This window comes from Uloborus diversus, chromosome 9 (genome assembly GCF_026930045.1).
Source record: "Uloborus diversus isolate 005 chromosome 9, Udiv.v.3.1, whole genome shotgun sequence".
Classification (NCBI taxonomy): Eukaryota; Metazoa; Arthropoda; class Arachnida; order Araneae; family Uloboridae; genus Uloborus; species Uloborus diversus.
Window position 1 is genome coordinate 113,409,818 of NC_072739.1, and position 23,984 is coordinate 113,433,801.

The window sequence follows — 23,984 nt, forward strand, 5'->3', positions numbered from 1 at the left end:
ATGTATTGATCTTAAACGAGACATGTTATACTTACAATAAGAGCTAAGTTTTCACGATTCTTTGTACTTGAAGGGATTAGCAGATAAGAAACCTTTTTCTCCCTAAATGGGCGTTACGTCGTGAATGAGATCAATACAAGTCTTCTCCGTGGCGCTGAGGGAGTTTCTGCCGAAATTTCGATTTACATACCCGGGCCATGTTTTTTCCTTTAAATTAATGTATCAGCTTATCCATCATTCATTAAAAGAGTATTTCTAACAGTTTTTGGAACAAGATCAGTTTAAACTTTCCAAAGTGAAAATAAAATCTCAAAAGAGGCTGATATTTCTTACTGTTCCTGAGCAAGAGATAAATAGTTTTTTTTTTTTTGATGAACTAGTCTAAAAAAAGCCTTTTATAGAGATAGATTTCTTCACGAAATTCCAGAATTAACAAACTTGTACATTTTTAAATGTTCTGACTTTTCACGAGCTTCACAGTTCAAAAGACTCAGTTCTCAATTTTCTTAAATAATACTGCACACGATTCAGTAGTTTTCATCTGGTTGAGTTGTATTTTTAATATAAAAAATAAAATTGTTAGCAACGTAAAATAGTATAAATAAGTTAAAAAATAAATTGTACTATTTCTTACTGCACAAATTTATTGTACTTTCTTGATCTTGTAATATTCCATAAACACATATCCTCCATTTGAAGCAAATACGAATAAAGTAAATATTTTTATTACCCATGAGTATATCAAACTAAAATATTACCCTTACATATTTATTAAAAAAATAAATAATGAATTTTTGTTTTTCTACAATTAATTTTGTATTAAACTTGGCATGCATCTTATTATTTTTGCTCTGGATTTAGTTATCCCATGGGTAATCCGGAGTATTGGTTGTTACATGTTTTTTTTTTGAAGTGAACTGAAGTGAAAGAATTTAGTCGAAAGTAGTAAAAGAAAATCTAATGGAGTAGGGGGTGGGGATACTCAGTAGGTCTCCCGCTTTAAATCACGGAAATTCTAGTGGAAGCGTAACTGTTTCATGTAATAACATCTTTCGAAAGAATTGAAAAGTATTTTACAATCACAACTATTAGAAACAAGTTATCTAGGGTTTGCTAACTATATAATAACTGTACTAACGTATAATAGCAATTACTCCTGTTGAAACACACTGGTAAACTCTGCTAATAAATTCGATAAAATGCTATCTCAAACGTGCACTGGGGTATTCGGAAACAGCGATTTGCTAAGTTGATTTATGCTCCATTTTCGACTACATAAATTATAATCATGGGGTTTATAGCCTCGTTTCGTTTCAAATACCTTTATCGGGTGAACTCACTCGTCATTAATATAGAAATTATGATTAGTTAAGTTCATTAACTAATCATGGGGCGAAGCTTCTATGTCCGGATCGATACTTGTTTAATCGCTAGAGATCCCTAACTACGGAATAGTAACTTTTGTTGTTATTTATGAATGGAATAGATATCTGCTTGGCAAAGTGGTGTGACCATTAAATGAACACTTAAGTTCGGTTTTGTTTTCAGACATTCATAATGTCATTTTAAAAGTGCAGCATTTGTGCCCTTGAAATTTTTAAGAGAGAGGGGTTTTGAGGGGCATTTTTTACTTTTTTTTTGGGGGGGGGGCTCTTGCCTTAGGGGGGGTTGTGATATTTAGTGAGGGGCGCCCCTGGCATTTGACATGGGCGTATCTATAGGAGAGCTGGGAGGAGGGACAGAGAGGGCAAATGTCCCTTTCGAAATGTAAAATATATCAAATAAGACCAAAGAAAAAAAAAAAAATCCTGAATTTAAAGAAAAAGATTGATTGACACTTCCTTGAATGTGTAATCTTATTCGGCTCTGGAAACTTGGTGCATGATTTGGAAAATGTGTGTTCTTTGGAAGCTCATTGAAAATGCGTCCAAATTATTAAATTCTTGGTACCAGTACAACTCTTGCGAATTTCTCAACCCCCTAAACTGGCTTTTTTCTTTTCTCTTTTTTGACGGTTTCGACTTTTCCACCTAAACTGACTAGTTTCAAGATAAGTAAGCGGGAGAATGTGGGGCAAAGTGAAATAGCGGGGCGGCAAAATGAATTGGTGAAATATTTACTCGACTTTTAGTGCCACCTATCTGGTAATATTTAACTATGTAGTAGCATATGTAATCTATTCCAGCCAGGAAAAAAATACCTCTAAGAATTAAGGCGTATTATTATACAGGCAATTTTCAAAATTGATACTTATCTTGTAATATTTAGTTGTAAGTCAAAAACCAGGGGTCTGTCCAGGATTTTTCACAGGGTCCGTTTTTTGTGAAAAATCAAATAATTTTGTGAAAAATGAATTAATTTTGTGAAAAATCAAAGAATTTCGCAAAAAAAAAAAAAAAAAAAAAAAAAAAAAAAAAAAATGTTAAAACGAAATTTTAGAATTTAGAGATGGCACAAACTGCATCAATTAAACTTTAAGTTGAGTGTTTTCCTCTTCTGTGACGAGAAAATCATTCTGGATTTTTTTTCTGATATTTGGCGGCAGGGGGGGGGGCATCGTTCTTTCAAGTATCAATATTTATCTACCATTCTGAATTATGTTAAATTATACAAGATATATTTCTGTACAGTATTTAAAATAATTGTAACAAAAATATAAATAAATAAAACAAAATTCAGAATAGGGTTCAGCATTCAACTTTTTGACCCAAGACACTCTTAAAAAGCACAGAATTTCGTTTAAAACTTATAAATTCCGTGATTTTAACAAAAATAAAAAGATATTTCAATTGTTTACCTCTTAACAAAGCGTAATAATCACCAAAAATTCGAAAAATCGGATTCCCATAGCGGATGCAGAGAGATCGCAATTCTCAAAGTGAAGGCATCAAAAGTATAAAAACGGCTTGTAAAAGAAATATTTTTGATAAAATTATTTTAAAATTGCATTTTAGAGTCCTATGATAACATATCATCAATATCTGTGAACACAGTTGACCCCCCCAAAAAATAATAATAATAAAATAAACCATCTCTTCAGCATTTTAATTTTTGACTCATAACAGAAAATGGAATTTTGCTTTAAAAACTTGAAATGAGAGTTCTAACTGAAATAAAGAGACTTTTCATTTATTTGAATCCTAATAAAACAAAGTTAGCTTGAAAAAAGAACAAAATATGATTCTCATATCGGATGTTAAAAGATTGCATTTTTCAAAATGTAGACATCTAAAGGAAAAAAAAACGGTAATTAAAAGAGTTTATTTAAAGTTAATCATCCTTGTTAGCATCGAAAAATCAAAACCCATACAATTTTCTCCCAAAATAACAATTAAACATCGCTTTGCACCGCACCGTAAAAACGCAAATATTGACAAGCCGACAAAATGATGAGAATATTTTCTAATCAAGTCATTATAAAGGTTCAACGCCAGACGCTAAGTGGTGAAAGTTTTGAAGTTGGTAACCCTATCTGAAGCGATCATATTTTTTCCTTACCCTTTGTATCCCTTTGCAGTTCTAAGTTCATTTCGCAGATATATATTATTATTGTTTATTAAATCATGAGCGGAGAAAAGTGCTTACCAATGCCTTTTCAGAAAAGTTTACAACAACACCGCTGCTAATTAGCTGTGATAAAACAAACAACTATTATATTTATTTGGCCGTAACAATTATTTATCGCTTGCAGGAGCATCGCAAGAGTGCCGATTTTTTTTTTTTTTTCAAAATTAGCCGATTTTGTATAAGCTGATCCCTCTAATTTGACTTAAAAAAAGGTTCCAAAAATTATGGGTTTAATACACAGAAATATGCGTTATTTTGCTTTCAGATTTGCTCTTTCAATAAACAATTTGTGACAGATCCGATCTTGTTTATCAGAATTTTGTGAAGGGTCCGTTTTGTTTGATCGGGATTTTGTGAAAGGTCCGTTTTATTTGATCGGGATTTTGTGAAAGGTCCGTTTTGGTTGATCGGATTTTTGTGAAGGGTCCGTTAACGGACCCAAATATCCTCTGGCCAGACCCCTGAAAACTATTTTTGATCTTATAAAATGATAAGTTTTTGTTCTTAATATTTTGAATATTAATTGAGAATTTCTAGTATTAGATACTATTTTTTAAAGTAAATATTTAGCTAATTTGTACTTTAAATATTTTGCACAATCAGTTAAGAATGTGCCGGGCAAAGTGGATAGGGCAAACTGAAATAGTTGACTTCGTTCATTCATACAATCTTTTACTGAAACACTTACGTATTCATTTAATTAATCCAGTTGCATTGCTTCATTTAGCAATTCACTTATTTATTCATTCCTTCACTTTTTTTCTTATTCATTCACAATTTTATTCACTCATTTATTTTTCTTTGTATGATAATTTATTAATTTATTTAATTTTCCTTTAATGTTTCCTTATCCTTTCACTTGTTCATTCAATATTTTATTTACTCATTCATTTGATCCAAACTATTTTTTTTTAATCGAACAGAAAATATTTCACGAGAAACATTTTTTTTTTTTTCACTTCGCCCCATAAAAGAAAGAAATTTTCGACTTTTTTTTTATGGCGAAAATTTAGTGCCAAAACTAAAATATAATGTTTCAATGTTTCAATACAAGTTTTATAAAATACAATGTTTTTTTTAATACATTTTTTTTTTTTTTTTTGGTACTGTACTTTTCAAAACAAATTTTCAGTTTCTTCAGTTTGAAAAAGCTCAGTCATCTTAACTATTTCACTTCACCCCACATTCCCCTACAAACGGTGTTGAATGAATGAGAAAGGAAGTATTGCCTCACGAAAGAAAACTTTTATAGTTAAAAGTTTTCTATCTTAATGTATAAAGAAATGTATTTGTCATAACCAATGTTAAGTAGGGGAATGTGGGGCAAAGTGAAAAGGTGAAATATTTACCTTGTTTTTAGCATCACTTATCTGATAATATTTAAACAATGTAGTAACACATGTAAGCTACTCCAGTCAGGAAAAAGGTATCTTTGATAATCAAAGCATATTATAATATAGGCAATTTTCAAACATTTATGCTCATATTGTAATATTTTGTTCTAAGTCAAAAATTATGTTTGTTATAAATTCATAAGGATTTTATTATTAATACGTATTTTAAATATTTATTGAAACATAGTAATGTTCAGTGTAGTATTTATTTTTTCATATTAAACTTATTTTTATTTTAAATGTTTTGTATAATTATTCAAGTGCATGTGGAGAAAAGTAAAATAGTTCATTTCAGTTACTAAATCAATTACTTATTAAATCACTTATGTATTCACTTACTATTAGTTCATTTGCATTCTATCATCTTAAAATCATTCATTCACCAGGGGTGCCCCCCCTTAGTGCAAGCCCGCACACCCCCTAAATACCGCAAAGAGTAGTCCAAAAAAGAGAAAAAAAAACCCAAAAAAACACCCCCCCCCCCTAAAAATTGCAATAGCGCAGTTTGCGCCATGACCCCCCCCCCCCCCCTCAGGTGGGCACCCCTGCATTCACCTATTTTCATTTACTATTTTTTCACTCATTTGTTAACTCTCATTTAATTTGCTTATTTATTCGTTTTTTATTGTTTCCCTATCTATTCATTGATTTATTCATTATTTTAGTTAGTCATTTGATCAAAAATACTTTAATAATCAGTTGAAAAACATTTCACACACACACAAAAAAAAAAAGAAATTTTTTTTTTCACTGTGCCTTATGAAAAAAATGGGAAAAATGTCCACCTCTTTTTGAATGTAAAAATTTACTGACAAAACCAAAAAATGTTTCCATGCAAGTTCAAAATAAATTGCCAATTTGTTCATTTTGAAAAAGGTAAATAATCTTAGCTATTTCACTTTTCCCCACATTCCCCTACTATAGTTGCAAAAAAAAAATTTACACACACGCATATTTTTCATTTTAGATTACTTATACCAGGTTTTCTTATAAAAAAAATATTTAAAAAATTTGCTTTGAAACCTTGAACATTAAATTTACTTTATTTTTACAGAACTTTACTAAATTTTTTGTGGAATGGCTTACTCCCCTTCCCTCAACTACAGCACTTTTCTAACTCCCTCTCAGGTCCATCGTCTCGGGGGTAGGATATTGCATTTTACAATGTTTTCAAAAGAAAAAAAAAGGGGAAAAAAATCAGTATAATGTTTAACTATTTATTATATTACATATTATTATTATTATTATTATTGCTGTTGTTGTTGTTGCTGTTTTTGCTAATGAGCAAAGCCTTTTGCTAATTAGCACAATTAAGCCTTTAATGTGTCAGTAACATGAAAAAAATCGAATAATTTGCATTTAATAATTTATAAAGTAAACCTGAACTTCGGGGACATATCTCAAAATTCTTGAATGGTTAACTTCCATGCAAAACATTGAAAGAAATTTGTTTTCGTCAAAACAACTCAGTCTTTTAATAAAATAAATAACGTGTTTCATTTCACAAAGCTGGAAAAATGAAAAAAAAAAAAAAAAGATCGTAGAGGAGTTGTACTAGCATGAGGGGCAAATGTTTCGCGGGAATACTTGACCCCACCCCCTTCCTTTTTCACCTTTATTCAATATTCCCGAATGTTTTCGCAAATACGCGCTTCAAATGAGACATGTTGCGGCTAGCCAGCTATTAACTCATCAGTCGGAAATAGAAAACACACTTTTAATAACGGAAGCAAGAAGAGATAAAAGAAAAAATGTCTCGCCGAAATTCATAACGAAAAAATAAAATTTATAAACCGCCAAAACGGAAGGGTCTTCCAATTTGGGACGCTTATAAAAAAAATCAAATAAAGCTTTACTTCCCCTCTCCTCCCTGCCTGATAAGTATGTATGAAAAAAACTGAAGTGAATGATAGGATATATTACTAAACGGACACGTCAACTGGAGCATTATTAGGCACATGACTCATTGACATCTAAAAGCTACCATCTTTGGCAGTCATGCAATTTATTTTTAAAAAAAAGTTCCTGTAGTTTCCTACGGCAAGATATTAAAACTCCACCAAGGACAAATTCCATTTTTTCATTTATTTTTTATTTTCTGAAGTTATTCTCTCTTAACTTTTCAGACGTGCAGTTTTTATAGGTAATATGTCATCCACTGCAGCTTTATGAATTTGAAGGGTTTCGGAATGATATATGGCATTCGTCTCTCAAAGTTAAGTGAAAGTTGTATTAGTTTGTCGATGAAACGAAAAAGAAAGATTTAGGGCGACGATCGCTTTTGACTATTCTACCGTTTGTTTATTTTCAAAACTAAACTGCGTGTCTGGTTCCGCTTCAAAAGTGGGACAGGGGTTAGAGTTTAAGTAAAGTAAATAAATTCAGATGCGATAACTTTCCTTTCAAAAAAATTTAATTTAATCGAAACAATCAACACGCTGTTATTCATCAAAATATTGGATTTTAATTCTAAGGTTATTGAGGGGTCATTTCATACGCAGTGTGTTCAAATGGTACGCTGTTTCTGAAGATGCGTCAACGAGAGTGGGGGGAAAAAATGAATAGTAAAATAAATAAATAAAAATTTGTTTAAAAAAATGCTGTATAATTTAACAATTAATAGAAAATTTCTCCGAAAAGAAAATGTTTAAAAAATGTAGTTTTGTGCGCATGTTTATTTCTTGCAGTAGAATATTTTCAATGAGTTAGAATACTTAGTTGGGAAAAAAGTGAAAAATAATAGGGGAACATGGGGCAAAGTGAAATAGCGGGGCAAAGTGAAATGGTGGAATATTTTCTCTGCTTTTAGCTCAACCTATCTGGTATTATTTTAAGAGCCATTGTCTGTAAGAATCAGGCAGTTTACGGCATTTGTGATTGTTGACATTTTTAATTTTTCTTATTTTCACATATGTTGTTCCTTATCATGAACGTAATGTTTGTGCCAAATATGAGCTTTGTCTGCCTTACCGTTTTTGGGAAATTAAATTTTTAAATTTAGAGGGCGTAGCACATTTTTGCGTGTTTTTCAAATTTGCAGATTTTAAAGTTATTGTTGCTTTAAGCGCCCCTATAATGACATGAATTTTTAAATTCTATACTATTATATGGTATTCTTAGATACTATTACAGCTGTCAAATCGGTGTCTCTACGAGGGCGACGGCCACAAACTCTGTTTAAAAAGTGACCGAAAATGAATTTTTTACTACATTCAATGCCAATTTTCTCAAAGCGCCTTCATGATGACACCAACGTTTTTACATAAATTCCTAGCTACACTTGCATACATAAAAAATATGTAATAAAATTTGTGTCACTATAAGGGCGCCAGAAAATATTGGAACTTTTATGTGATAAATTTCACGAAAATGCAAATGTTTAAAATCTAACTACCACTCTCGCCGTCATAGCAGAGATCTGAAACTAATGAAGTTTGATAACCAACATGATCGTCTAACACATGAACTAAAAAAAATCGGTGTCACTCCTATTACTTTTGGAAATATAATCATTCGAATTTAGTATGTTATGGAGTTATTTAAAAAAACACTTTTCTAATTGGAATGGCTTTTTGCACGGTTTGTTTTAAACTTTAATGTAAAATTACAGCGTTGACACCTAAAATAATATGTTTCTAATGCTTTTTATATAAAAAAAAAGCTTTATAAAAAGCATTAGAAACACAGTAAATCGATATAGGTACAGATGGACGTATTGTGTACTGTGCATTATAAGATAAAGTAGTCGTACTAATATTCATATTTTTTCAATCATACTAATTTTTTATCTGTTATTTATATTAAAAATGCAACTATTTATAACAATGTCTTAAATAGTTATGAACATAGTGTCTTATATAGCGAGCATTCAGAATCTGAAACATAATTTGAGGATGATGTAGAATAAAACAAAGAAAACAGAAAACATCAAATCAACCAGTTTCAGAAAGACGGTCAACTCTTGTTGAAATCTTGTAATTTTGTAGCATAAAAGCACGGGAAAACATGGTATCCCGGAGAAATAGTAGAAGTTGACCATTTGTAAGTAAAGGTCAAATGCATGGCAAGAAGGAATAGAATAAATAAATTTATTGGACTGAAAAAAAAAACAAGTATTATCTAAACATATTATGCACAATAGATCCACCTGTACCTACATCAAAACGAGCATTTTCTATTCAAGATAAAGACGCTCTTACTGCCCAAAGCTGTTTGCGTTAAACGTTACTTCTTTGTAAAAAATTAAAAATAAATATGGTCAAAAACACTATCTGGATGTGATAAGATTAAATTAACAAAATACATAAATAAACAAACAGAATAAATTAAAAAAAATAATAATAAATGAAAAAAAATACATCACAACATACTAACTTCGAATAATTATATTTCCAAAAGTAGTAGGATTGACACTAATTTTATTAGTGCAAATGTTAGACAAACATGTTGGTCATCAAGCTTAATTAGTTTCAGATCTCTGCTAAGAGGGGGCTAGTTGTATTCAGATTAGCAAATGGTCAACTTCTACCACTTCTCCGGGATACCATGTTTTCCCAAGCTTTAGTGCTACAAAATTACCAGGTATCAACAAGAGATGACCGTCTTTCTTAAACTGGGTTGAATTGATTTTTTATGTTTTCTTTGTTTGAGCCTATGTCATCCTCAAATCATGTTTCAGATTCTGAATGCTCGCTATATAATACACTATGTTCATAACTATTTAAGACATTATGTTATAAATAGTTGCATTTTTAATATAAATAACAGATAAAAAATTAGTATGGTTGAAAAAATATGAATATTAGTACGACTGTTTTAGCCTACAATGCACATCGCACAATACGTCCATCTGTACCTATATCGATTTACTGTGTTTCTAATGCTTTTTATAAAGCTTTTTTTAAAAAAAGCATTAGAAACATATTATTTTAGGTGTCAATGCTGTAATTTTATATTAAAGTTTAAAACAAACCGTGCAAAAAGCCATTCCAATTAGAAAAGTGTTTTTTTAAATAACTCCATAACATACTAATTTCGAATGATTATATTTCCTAAAGTAATAGGAGTGACACCGATTTTTTTAGTTCATATGTTAGACGAACATGTTGGTTATCAAACTTTATTAGTTTCAGATCTCTGCTATGAGGGCAAGGGTGGTAGTTAAATTTTAAACATTTGCATTTTTGTGAAATTTATTACATAAAAGTTCCAATATCTTCTGGCGCCCTTATAGTGACACCAATTTTGTTACATATTTTTGATGTATGTAAGTGTAGCTAGGAATTCATGTAAAAACGTTGGTGTCATCATGAAGGCGCTTTGAGAAAATCGGCATTGAATGTAGTAAAAAAAATCATTTTCGGTCATTTTTAAACGGAGTTTGTGGCCGTCGCCCTCGTAGTGACACCGATTTAACAGCTGTAATAGTATCTAAGAAGATCATATAATAGTATAGAATTTAAAAATCCATGTCATTATAGGGGCGCTTAAAGCAACAAGAACTTTCAAGTCTGAAAATTTGAAAAACACGCAAAAATGTGCCACGCCCCCTAAATTTAAAAATTTAATTTCTCAAAAACGGTAAGGCAGACAAAGCTCATATTTTGCACAAACATTACATTCATGATAAGGAACAACAGATGTGAAAATAAGAAAAATTAAAAATGTCAACAGTCACAACCTGCCTGATCCTTACAGACAATGGCTCTTAACTATATAGCACCATATGTAGTCTATTCCAGTCAGGAAATAAATACCGCCGAAAATTAAAGCGTTTGGTAATACAGGCAATTTTTAAAAATTGATACTTTTATTGTAATATTTTGTTGTAAGTCAAAAATTATTTTCCTAACCATAAAATTATAAAGTTATTGTTATTAACATTTTAAATATTAAGTGAGACCTCCAAATATTCAATGCAGCATTTAATTTAGTTAATATTAAACTTTTTTGAATTTTAAATAAATTGTACAATTAGGCGAGTGCATACGGGGCAAAGTGGATGCGGCAAAGTGAAATAGTTTGTTTCATTTACTCATTCAATCATTTAATATGAATCACTTACGTTTTCATTTATTAATGAATTCATTTACATTCCTTCATTTAGTAATTTATTTATTTATTCATTCTTTTACTCGCTCAATTAGTTTTCTTCATATATTAATTGATTTATTCATTTAATTATTCGTTTATTGTCATTATCTTTTCATTTATTCATTCAACATTCTATTTACTGATTCTTTTGATAAAAATATGTTTTATAATCAAATAGAAAATATTTCCTTTGAAAAATATTTCATTTTTCATTTTGCCCCATGAAGGAAAAAAAGTGAAAAATTTCCACTTTTTTGCCCAAAATTGAAAATACTGTTTCAACGCAAATTTTATTATAAAATACAATGTTCTTTCGTTATGTACTGTAATTTTCCAAATAAATTTCCGTTTTTTTTAATTTTGAAAAAACTCAGTCATCTCAACCATTTCACTTTGCCCCTCATTCCCCTACATATAAATTGAAAGGGTCTATGAGTGAAATGTTACCAATTACTGGCATTTGTAATACAAACTAATCTTTACTCGCCTTCTCAGCAGGAGAATTCAACAATTCTTGGAACCTGAACAAAAAAAAAATTAATAAAAAAAAATAAAAGAAAAATAAAAAAATAAATAAATAAAATAAAATAAAAATAAAAACAAAAATAAAAATAAACTTTTCTTTTTCTCCTTGTCAGGAAAAGGAGCTACATCGTTTTATGATTAAGTAATTTGAAGCCATAATTATTTACGATAAGATTTATTCAAACATTAAACACGAAATGTCACAAATACTCTTGAAAAAATTGTTTAAATTAACATCTGTGCTCAAGTTCGAAATATTTGCTTGAGCCAGTTTACCTATCGATGAAGATATAACTCAAACTCTAATAAAATATTGTATCAAATGATGCTATGATTTTAACCGGAGTTTTTAAAACAGTAACAGAAGTTAAATATTTTGCGAATAGTTAAAATTTGTTAATAAAGATAGTAAACGCATAAACTGATTTCACCATCAAAAGTTTTGATTTCATATGATTGAATTCCTCATTCTTAAAACTAAGCACTTTGAAAATTTTCAAAACGTTAAAATGACGATAGAAAGCTGTCAATATCCGAAAACATTTTAATTTTCTTTAAAAAAATACTTAACTTTAATAAAAATCCTTGCGAAACATTGAAAGTGTCCTACCGCACAAAAATGCATCACAAACAATTCATTTTCGCAGCAAATTTTGCATTTATGATGTTTTTCTTGCTGTAATATTACTCAGAGTTCAGTGTTTTTAAATAAAGGGATACTTAATGAAAACAAATATTGAAAATTATTTCTATAACGTTCTTCACTAATCGGGAATAATCCCTGAAAAAGTCTGGTAGAGAACTCCCAAAATTAGTTAAGTACAACATCTCAAATCCTGAGTTCTCACAGAATTTAATGTTAAAACTTACTACTATAAGCTTTGCGGTAGAGTATAGAAATTTGAGATATTTTCAATAAATAATTAAACAGTATATTTTTGAGATTTTTTTGCTTACACGTATTAAGATTTTTGTGTTTCTGTAACAAAAAAAAAATTATAAGTTGTTTGCAGTTTATAATTTATAAAATAATTTTGATTTTGAAGGGTTAATCTATAAGATTTTAGCGTATTGCATCTTGACAATCTCTGTAAAACTGTCTTTTCTGCCTTTCTTCGCGCCATGGCAGGAATCACACAAAAAGTTTTTTTTTATTTTTACACTTCGAAGATGTTATTTTTACAGATTGAGATTATTAAGGGGTTAAGCATTATTCACATTATGAAATAATTGCATTTGAATCATTATTCACGAGAATGTTTTTGCAGAGAAGAAACTTGCACTGATCGCAGTGCCTGCATGCTATCTTTTTTTTTTGAAAAAAAAAACAATAAAATAAAATAAATAAATAAAACAATTCTGCATTAGAAATATATTTCACTTTCACTTTGACTCATAAAAATAAGAGTGAAAATTTCTACCCTTTTTTTAAAGTTACAAAATGCCTGCCAAAAATAAAAAAAAATATTTCAATGCAAGTTTTTTTAATAAAATTTATTGTCCTTTCTTTATGTACTGAAATTTTGAAAACAGAATTAGAATTTGATCTTTTTGACAAAGGTAAGTTATTTTAGCTATTCTGCCGTGCTAAGCACAAAAGCGGTATCTGTACTTTTTATCAAAATTGAGTTACGGTCACCAGGTGGTTCTTTATCACATATTTCACCTAAACACAATGTTTTATGATCATTTGTTTATGGGAAATATTTTTTAAAAAGTTCTGAAAAAGTTGCTTCTCAATCAAATTGGTGGCGCAAAACTTTAAACGGCGATATCTCAATTTGAATTCGCTTGTTTTGTGCTTAGCATGGCAGTAATTCACTTCGCCCCATATTCCCCTACTTTGACGCTTTATTCAACTAGACGGATAACTTAAAAGTTGCATTTCGTTGCAGTATTTTTTTTTTTTTTTGCATTTACAAAAAGTTGATTGGAGAAAACACAATTACTCGTAAATTCTTCCTTTCTTCTCTTTTTTTTCTCCTCATTATTATAATGTTTGACTCAAAACTGTAAACACAAACCCAAAGTTGTGTAATGTTGAAATAAATTTAGAAATTATCATTGTCCGTTTATAAAAAAAAGAAAAAATGCAAATGAATTTATATGAGTTCATTTATTTTAAGAAACTAAAATATTTACATTTACATCTGCTCGTTGTTAAGGATATTTTGGTTTAAAAAAAATAAATAAAAATAATTTGAGTAACTCTTTTTTCTTTCCATGCTCTACTAAACAACACTTTGCAAAACAACGTTGTTAATTTCATGAAATAATTTTCATTTTTCTTATTGAAAACACGTTCTCTTTCCTTAAGTTTATTAAAATAACTTTCAAATATTTAAAGTTATCTTTACAAGAAATCAGCAAGTTCCTGGTTTAAATGATCCCCAGTTACCGAACTCAATGAATCACTAATATTTGATGAAACTTGACAGAGTTTTGGTAAATATTATGCATATAAGATGGCAGAAATAAATTCGTTAACAGTTTGTTTAGATAAAGTTATGACTCATTGAAGGAAATTTAAAACGCTGTTATCAGTAGTTTGGAACGCAGCTATCCACGAAATTTAGGCGCTGAATAAATATTATTTCGTAGCATTTAACAAAGAAAACAAATTTTAAATGATCTGAAATGAAGTGAGCGGCAGACGATAGTTATTAAAAGCAATTAGCAATATGCAAAATGTTTGATAGACTTCTGTAGAAATAGTGAATTTTTATGCAGTTTGGAATTCAAAGTTTTAAATTCACTACATAATTTCATGATATGTATATACGAATATTAATGGAAAAAGTTAGAGAAGCGACAGTAACAGTTACGAAAAGTGAATGTAATTCGGTTGATGATAATTACTGTAAGAATTTTAAAAGAGGTAAAAAAACTTTTCGTCTTCTTTTTAAGCTTAAATTTTTTGTTACGTTGAATTGTAATTAATATTCTAAAAAAAGGTGGGGGAGAGCGCAATCTGGCGGGGATGTAAAGTTCTTGGCTATAGTCGTCTGGAGAATATTTTCAAAAATATTCTCATCGAAGGAGAATATTCGAAAGTATTCGCAAAAATTTAGTTACGATAAAATCACAATATTTCACCATCAACATATGAATGAGGAACTTCACAGCAAAAAAATTTAATGCTATGAATAACATTTCATACATTAGTTTTTATTTAATTTTTCATTATTGAATACTGTGCAATTTAAATTTTCTAAGTTTGTAAAGGACTGTTTTTAAGATTTTTCTGCTGGCGAAACTAGCAATTCAGTTAGATGAAATTTAACTTTTACATTATTTGCTTAAGATCATTCAGATTTTTTTTAAAAAAACAAGTTTACGTTCGAAAACTGGTCCCAAAAGTAGTATCAATTGTTCTTAGAAACGTACTGAGAATTTTTATAAGCAATGTTTTTGAAAAGGAAATTCTGATTTTCTGTTTTCAAAAAGTAAGGACATTCAAATTAAAACTAATTAATTAAACTATTATTTATTTTTCGTAATAGTTTGAATATTAGGACTTTTTAAAAGGTTTCTATAGCAACATCTACCATTGGATTAAATGCATGTAGTTTGCAACAATGGATGGCATTTTTAAAACCTTTCACAGAAGGCCCCTTTTTTAGTGATATGTTAAAATATTCTTCTGATTATGGTTCATTTATGAAAAGAAATTCAATCAGTCTATTAAAAATAATAGTAATAATAATAAGGTTTTGTCCTTATTAGTTTTCATTTTCCCATGTTTCCAATTACTCTACAGATCCATTCTGTTTAACATTATACTAAAAAAAAACTGTCAATACGCCATTCTGTGCTATTGAGTCACTCTATGAAATTAAAAAAAAAAGGAAAAACCACATGTACCACATGTGATATTTGTTTTATTAACAAAGATAACAAATGGTGTATGGTGGTAATCCGAAAAATATTTTCGTTTTTAAAGTTATTTAATATTTTAAAAATATAATGACATTCAAAGTAAAACTAATCACATTAAACTATCATTCATTTTTCGTAATAGTTTGAATGTTAGGTGGTTGCATTAAGTGTAATTATTATTTTATTTATTTATTTATTTTTTTATTTGATCAAGTATAATTTTTGTTTATTCTTTTATTTAAATTACTTTCTTTTTCAATGAAGTTTTGGGATCATGTTCTGGACATAAAACGTGTTTTTCGATGAATGATCTTTTGTTTTGAAAAAAAAAAGAAAATGTTTCATAGTTTAGGTAGCTGATAAATGTGACTTCTGCTTTTTTCTTCCTCAGTTATGTCTCTTTCTTTCTTTCTTTCTCCCGCCGTCAAATTTCTTCCTTGTTCTTTTGAATAAGCAGTTTTCCTGATACCTCTCCTTATGTAGTCTTATGTAATGCATTGTTTACAAACATACACTTTCTCCGAATTTTCCCATCCCTCACACAAAATTCATACATACACAAGATTAAAAAAAAACCACTACTTGTCGCTACTTATACCGTAGAAAGTGACATGCATCGTCCATAAAAGTCCATATAACGGTGAGATGACATAATAGCTTTGCCCATGTCATCGCAGCGGACTCAACACTATCTGACATCACGAAGAGGAAGAGAAAAAACATGCCCATTGGTTTTTTTCCTTCTCTCTCTCTTGCACGTGAATATCGTTTCCTCCCCATAACCCACTCATTCTATTTGATTGTGTCCGTCGCCCGCTTTGATAAAATTCCCCGGCAGGCGACGCCCCACTTAACACTTCCATTTATCTATCATGAGAAGTTTATTGTGGGCATTATTGTTGTTTATTTATTGTTTCTCGGAAGAAAACTCTCGAAGATGGAATGACGAAACCGAAGCTGTTACTTTTTTTAGTAACGATGCGTTGATGAATGTGTGACAGTTTAGGCTTTTGTTAAATGTCTTATTTGGTAAGCAGTTCCGGGGGGACGTTTAGAAATTACTGGAGGGTGGCAAGAAATTTTTCGTGGAGGGGGATTCTCATATTTTCACAGGCAGCTCGATATCTCTCTCTATATATGTATTTTTAAAAAAAGTAACATCAAAAGCATTCTTGAAATACACAGCCAGCTCTGTCATTCCAGCCGAGGACTGCAGTTTCGTGCTTATTAGCACTCATCAGCCCGGCATAGGAAAGTGACTGAGCTGGAGATGGAAGACCTCTTAAGGAAGCCAAGAGTGCCAAACAAACTGGTAGCTAATGTGGAATTAGCACTGACCAGACGAGTGACCGAAACAATGGTTCGGTTCAACTCAAAGATTGAATGCAAGGCAGGTAATTTCGTTAAGTTACCGCCCTATAGCCAGGGCTAAGCAGAAATACATGAAATACACCACCAGCTCAGTCATTCCAGCCGAGGACTGCAGTTTCGTGCTTTTTAGCACTCATCAGCCCAGCATAAGAATTTCTGCCTTAGGCCTGGCTCTAGGGCGGTAACTTACTGAAATCAAAGGCATTGTTGGAAATAAAGTAACATTCCTGGTCATGTGCCTCCTATCCTCCATGTAAATATTTTTCTAAACTAATTTTGGTTTGGCATCTACGTTAAAATGCTAACTGTTTAATTCACTTCTGAATCGAAGAAGAAAAACATTTTGATTTGCATGTAATTGAGCAGTCGCAGTAGCGATTCAGGTATAAAACTTCGATGAAGTGATTATTCTGCTCTTCGATCTTTTCATGCTACTCGCGGGTAGGTGCACATAAATGAAAATTGTAAGGAAGTACCGAGATGGCATGTTTTTTAAGTTTATATAAAGGTGCAATAGTGTTTTATGATTATAGTTGAATAAATTTTTATCAAAGTTATTTTGAGAAGTATTTGTGATTATTCAAGTAGAATTTCAGTTCCTGTTTCACATGATTGCCGACTCTGCAAGGAATATTTTCCAGCAGGTACAGTGAAATTCTGTTTGTGGCGGACTTGCGTCCAAGAGACCCTTTGGAGCCTGATTACTGAATAGGCCAAATAGGCCCTGGTCTAGGGCCTCCGATACTAGGGGCCCCCAAATGGCTGAAATTACTTTACTGTATGGCTGAAATTGTTTCAGCCAACGGCTAAAGTTATAAAGTTTGAATACAGGGGGGCCCCAAAAAAGTATTTGATATCTTAATCGGGCTCTGCCTACAGTCTTCAAGTTTTGTACAACATTACTTCGGGCTCTGCGGATTTGCACCTGAAGTTTTTTATTTTAAATTTTAAATTTCTTTTTTTTTATTTTTGTAATTAATTTTTTACGCTAAAATTCCACGTAATTGCTAATTAAAGGGATAAAAGCATTATCACACCCCTTATTCTATGTCTTTCGAAAGATATTTTTTTTCTGCATCAAATAAAGCTTGTACCAATTTTCTCAATTAATTAGAACAGATATGATGGTTTCAATTTTAGTGATCAGAAAAATATATTACTAGAGACCACGAATTTGAAAGCGACTCTTCAAACGTGAAAAACTGCCGTTTTGCTGGTGCAAGTTCGTTTGGAACCCAGGAAAGGGGCGCCTTTTTCAATATCTCGGTTATGCATATTTCTATAAATTTCTTTTTGTTTCTGGGATGAAGCAAGATTGTGTTTAATCATGAGGTGTTTACTTAAATTCTATTTTCTACAGGATGGAGAGGGGAGATGTTTATTTTGTTTGCACCCTCGTAACACGTTTTTTAATATTATTCTTTCTAATAGACGATTTACATCTTTGTAAATAAAATAAGATTGCGAAGCAATCTTCGGGGATTGGTCAGGAGGCGGAGCTCCCTTGTGTATATAAAAAAAATATAGAAGAATCCCACACTACTTTCTTTTACGTCTATTAAATAATCGATGTTTTTTAACAAGTCAAAAAGAATGAGTGCGTATCCTCATGAACGAGCGTTAGAAACGACACTCTTAAATGAATCGATTTTTAGACATTTTCCTTCTTATGTAAAAGCGCAGTAAACGCAGAGAATTGTACTTGCAAATGTATAGAAAGGTGCTTTCATTAGCTTCAGTAATCTACAATTGAATAAAACTGCATAGGACGTGTGTAAAAAACAAAAATACCTTTAGAGTGAGCATGAAAACACTTGAAATAATTACACCCCTAGTTTGTCACAAACGCAAACCGATGTAAAAAAGTATTTTACAGAAATTCATTTTCTTAATATCGACAAATGTAACATGATTCAACGGATTACTCGTTAAATATCGCCAATAGCGTCAAATTGAAACCAGTTTCGATAAATCATTTTTTCGCCAATTTGTCGTCAAATTGGCAATATGTAGCCAAATGGTCACCAAACAGATCATAAGTCTGCATTAAAGTTAGCGCCGATTTACCCCCAATAATGTGTATTTTGGTTGCTTTATGTCCTTTTGGAACATCCGAATGTAACCAAAAAGAGAGTAGACTCCACTCAGAGTGTACGTATACAAATTTCAACCTGCTACGGCGTGCCGTTTTGAAGTTATGCGAAACATACATAAATGGGTTAATACAGACGTCACGAAGAAACTCGGGATTATTTACTCGGGGATCGTCAAAATAAAAATTTCGGCTGTCTAATATGTAAGTGCGGACGGACAAAATGGTAGCCCCAATACACACGCAGATATTTGCCCATAAATAGAAATGATGATCGTCTATAATGTCACTTCCCTGTTAAAAAAATCATTTAAAGTTTAAGCTAAATATTACTGTAAAATGAACTGCTTACAGTACAGAACATTTTTACAATAAATTGTATCTTAAAAAGCAGGCGATTCCTGCACCAATTGTTACACCACGTGATTTACTGTGGGAAGCATTGAATTCCCAATTCCCGCTCTTGTTTCTAGTCCAATTCAGCATAGCGGCTTGCACGCCATTATGTGAACCATGAGAAGGCACGTTCGATTCCCGCTGCTTGCATCTCGTTCTTTTTATTCAACGTAAGAAGAGCGTTTTCATTTTTTCCACCGTAAAATTTTATAAAATAGGATTTTACAGTAAAAAGTACTGGTAACATGGATGCCAGTACTTTTCACAGTATATTTCTTGAATTTATATTTTTTGAAAATGGAATATGAGTATAAAAGAAAGAGCGATTTCTTTTGCATCCCAAATAACCCATTGATAGCTAAGCGTGATTCCGAATGAAAAATTTTCGAATAAGACCATCGTTAAGCGAAATGATTTATAGTTCCGGCAATTGAAATATCGCGCCGGTCTTCATTTTTCCCCTTTTTATTCTTTGGGTTCTTCGGCGTTTCGGGTCGCAGCTAGCTGGGAGGTCGAAAGATGTCAGTTTTGTCTTTTAGTGCAGGGTGAAAGAAGTAGAGAAGTGTCGTCGTTCTCTATTACTTTATTCCGAACTTGGTCGTTTCGGAATGAGAAACGAGCTTGAAAACGACATCAGGGAATTAATTGCCGAGAGTAATTCTTAGCAAAAACTAAATTCAGAAGTAAATTTACTTCCATTCCCTATTCTGTGTTTTTCGGGGAACGTCAGAAGAGTGAGAAATTCACTGTATGTGAGTGTGGGTGTGTTAATTTATTTGTTTTTCGGAGATCAATAAATAGAAAAGAACATATCGCGCTCCGGCAACGAAAGTGACATAACTCAAAATGCTGGGAAAACGCTCTAACCCCGGCAGCAGATTTTTTTTTCAGTGGTCTCCGACGGAGATTTAAAAATCCAAAAATAGACTGCAAGGCAGAGGTGCACCCCCTCCCCTCATCAAGTTCAATGGTGCAAATCTCCCCTCCCCCCAAACTCCAAGCCTTCTTTCCCTTTTTCATTTTTAGCTCCCTTTTTTATTTTATTTATTTTTAAATTTTTTTAATATTTTTTAAATGCTTTTTATTTATTCATTTATTTATTAACTTATTTTTAATTATAATAATAATTATTCTTTTATTAGGAAAGTTCTGTGCTACGCCAATGACATACATACGCACACGCACACAAAATAAATAATATAAATGAAATAAAATATAAACGGAATAAAATGAAATAAATAATTTAAATTAAAAGAAATCAATAAATTAATTTAAATAAATAAATAAATTAATTAAAAAATCCCCCTTCCCCAAATGCAGGCATCCCTGATGCAAGGTAGACCAGCATTGGGTTAGTCGTATCACTTCCATGAATCAGCAAAAGGAAAGCTCGTAAATAAAATATTAACTCGAAAAAGTACGAGTAAAACTCAAAATAAAATAGAAAACTGAGGCACAGGTAGCTGTTGGAGCAAATTCTTTTGACCTCTTAGCCACTAAACCTCTTAGCCTGCATATGATAGGCGCTTATTTTTAAACTTCTTTTTTATATTTCACTTTGAACTTAATTTTTCTACTAAAAATTTGAGAAATTTAGCAGTAAAATTGCAGAAAGCGAAAACAAAATCTTTCCAATTTAAAAATAGACTACAGATCACCTCAAAAATCTGCGACGGGAGTCACAACGTCGCGCTGTCTCTGCTACCAGCGTAGCAACAATTGACTTAAAACTATTTTTATTAATCTAAATGTAATGCTCTTTCTTGCTGCAAAACTCGCACAAAGTGAGCTTACACAACTGGTGCGTGGTGGCGTAAGAACGATATTATCAGTAGTGACACATGATTAAAATTTCTTTTTTTAGATTTTTTTTTTGAAATTTATGTATGCATAATTAATTAAGACAACAAAAACTAACCAGTACGCCTCCCATTATGAATGCTTTGCTCGTATTGTAGTATTTGTGAGTATTTAAAATCAGTTATAAATAACGGTTATAAAATTCAGTTATAAAATTAAATTAGTATCAGTTTAAAAATAGTTTTGCGCAAAACCTTAATTTTCTCCAATGCTGTTTTTTTTCTTTTCCTTGAGTCGAGTCACTTTTGTTGCCGGGGTGCGATTGCTTATCAATACTATTGGTGCTGGAAGAGTCAAAAACGTGGAACTCGTTGTAAACGGAAAGAGCAATAAACGCGATAAGCAAACTTGGACGTCAACAATGGACAACGTAACGGGGAGTTTGACGCGAGTTTTCAATTGAAATTTATTTCTTATTATAAACAAACAAAAACGCTTCACGAAAAATACTTGTTTCGCTAATGCTTGTTTATAGCAACCGATGCTTTTCTTGTTCGCAATCAGTTTTAAAGTGAACTGGTTCAAGATCGAACGCAAACAATCCTGAGGTGCACTATACCAATCTTTTTTTTTCTTTTCGAAAAAGCAGCTCCGTAAACCCTGCAGTTAGGATGGAAAGGTTTGATGCAGTCTATGTCCGAGACAACGATGTTCATGATATTTTAATTTGAAACTTCATTTTGATATTGCACTCGTAGTGTAATGAATTTCAGTCATAGGAAACTGCAAGTTAAAAAAAAAAAATAAATAAATATTTCAGAAACATGACTAGGGAAAAAGAAAGGTCAAAAGAAAACCTTTTAAAATTTAGGGGTGCACATCTCTGGAAGAGCAAAGGGAGTAACCCCCCTCCATATAACGAACGCTCCCCAAGAGTAATAGCACCCTTCCAAAAAAAAAAAAGACATAAAATACCCCCCTATACCCAAACAAAAAAAAAAATTAATGACCCACCCAAGGTGGGTACCCCTGGAAAATTGATGGAATGGGCTGGTTTTGATGCTAAACGCCTGATTTCTCCAACAATGAAATGGCGCGGAGGACAGGAAAAACAAAGAGAAAACTTCATTGACAGTCGTTCTCAACCGTAAATCAAAGTTGAAGTTCTTTTATTCATCCAGAGAAATTCATCACCGTCTTAGTGGTGACAGCACTGCCATGGCCGAGCGGGTGCTTGCGACAGCAGTAGCAATCCCGCCGTTTCTATTCGAACGGAGACGCGCGTCCCAGTGGCGAGCGCGGGCGTGTCCCCACCCTCTTTTCCAGACTACTGCTGAATCACAGCCTGCGGACGACGACACTGCTTTTTGCTTGCTCGCTCGTCAATGCGAATTCCTGCATGATTCGCTTCGCGTTTTATGGCCGGCGCCGGGTGGAATTTACTAGTCACGAGTCTGTTCCGTTTTTGTTTCTCGTACGTAAAATTTGGCCTCTTTTCTCGGGAGAAATTTTCGTTGGCTTGTTCAAATCAAGCCATGATCAATAGTTTGTCAGTGCAATAGACATCGGAAACTGTTTGAAAAAAAGAAAAAAAAAAGCTATATTTGCAAACAAGAATATTTATATTAATAAATAATAAACATCATAAAGGAGATAGGGCTTGTTGGACCGTGGGGTACGTTACACCAATCTCAATACTTTTAATACTACCAATATTTTTTAATGACCAACAAAAAACAACCTACAGTCTTACAAATCCTATAACAAAATCACATGGTACAGTAATATTGATCCAAATTTATTCCAGAAACAAATTTTATTGCTATTATGTCAGTGCTGAGTATAGTTTTCATAAGTTAGCAACTTTATTTTTTTTTAAATATGTCTTCAATAGTCCACATGTGCCCTAAAAGGGGGACACAAATGAACACGATTGACAAACGCAAGAGAAGCATCATATTTCAACGAGAAACTCTTTAGTGTGTAGAAAGTGTTTCGTTACGAAAATATTTTTTTTCCGAGCTATATAACTCTGCTCACTGTGGAGTTTCGTAGCATGTTCTGGATAGACACTGGATAGACAAGAAAAAACGTATAAGACTACAAAAAAAAAAAAAAAAAAAAAAAATGGGTGGCTTTCTAGTTTAACAGTAATAATAATAAAAGTGAACAATAAATTTACAAACTGATTGTAGAAAAATAAAAATTTAAAATATTTTAACTTTTTAAAAACTTATAATACCATACAGTAATATTAGTGTTACGGAAACGATATGGAAACTGTTCACATGTGTCCCTAGACGCTGTGTTCACAAATGCATCATCATCTACTTTAGGACTTACTCGAAAAAATAAAGCATTCTTAGTTTAAAAAAAAATTAATTAAATTTAAAAAAAAAGTTAAAAAAAAAGTAAAAAAAAAAAACATTGCCATAAATTTGCTTGAATGTTCATACAATGGTTTGCAATAGTTAAGTTTAGCTCATTAGTTCGTTAAAAATACGTTTTTACGTGAAGAAAACAATGATAAAATTACATCAGCATCTGCTACAACGTAAAAGCTGTCCCTACAGGAACATAAACTGGTTCCTTGCTCTAAAAGTTTGGCTTTGGTACTGGCATTGCTTGAGAAATTTTCAATAATTTCTGTTTTACGCTACCCCAGTAACACATGCCATGTCCACATGTGACTTGTGCTCATATGTACCCCCCTACCCCTATATGTAAAATTACTTTAATGTTTACATTTCTTGAAAAAAAAGGTGAAGAATGTGGGGTAAAGTGAAATAGTGGAGAAAGGTGAAGTGATAAATTATTTTTAGAGCTTGCAGCGCCATTATCAAGCAATATTCTAACAATGCTTTTAA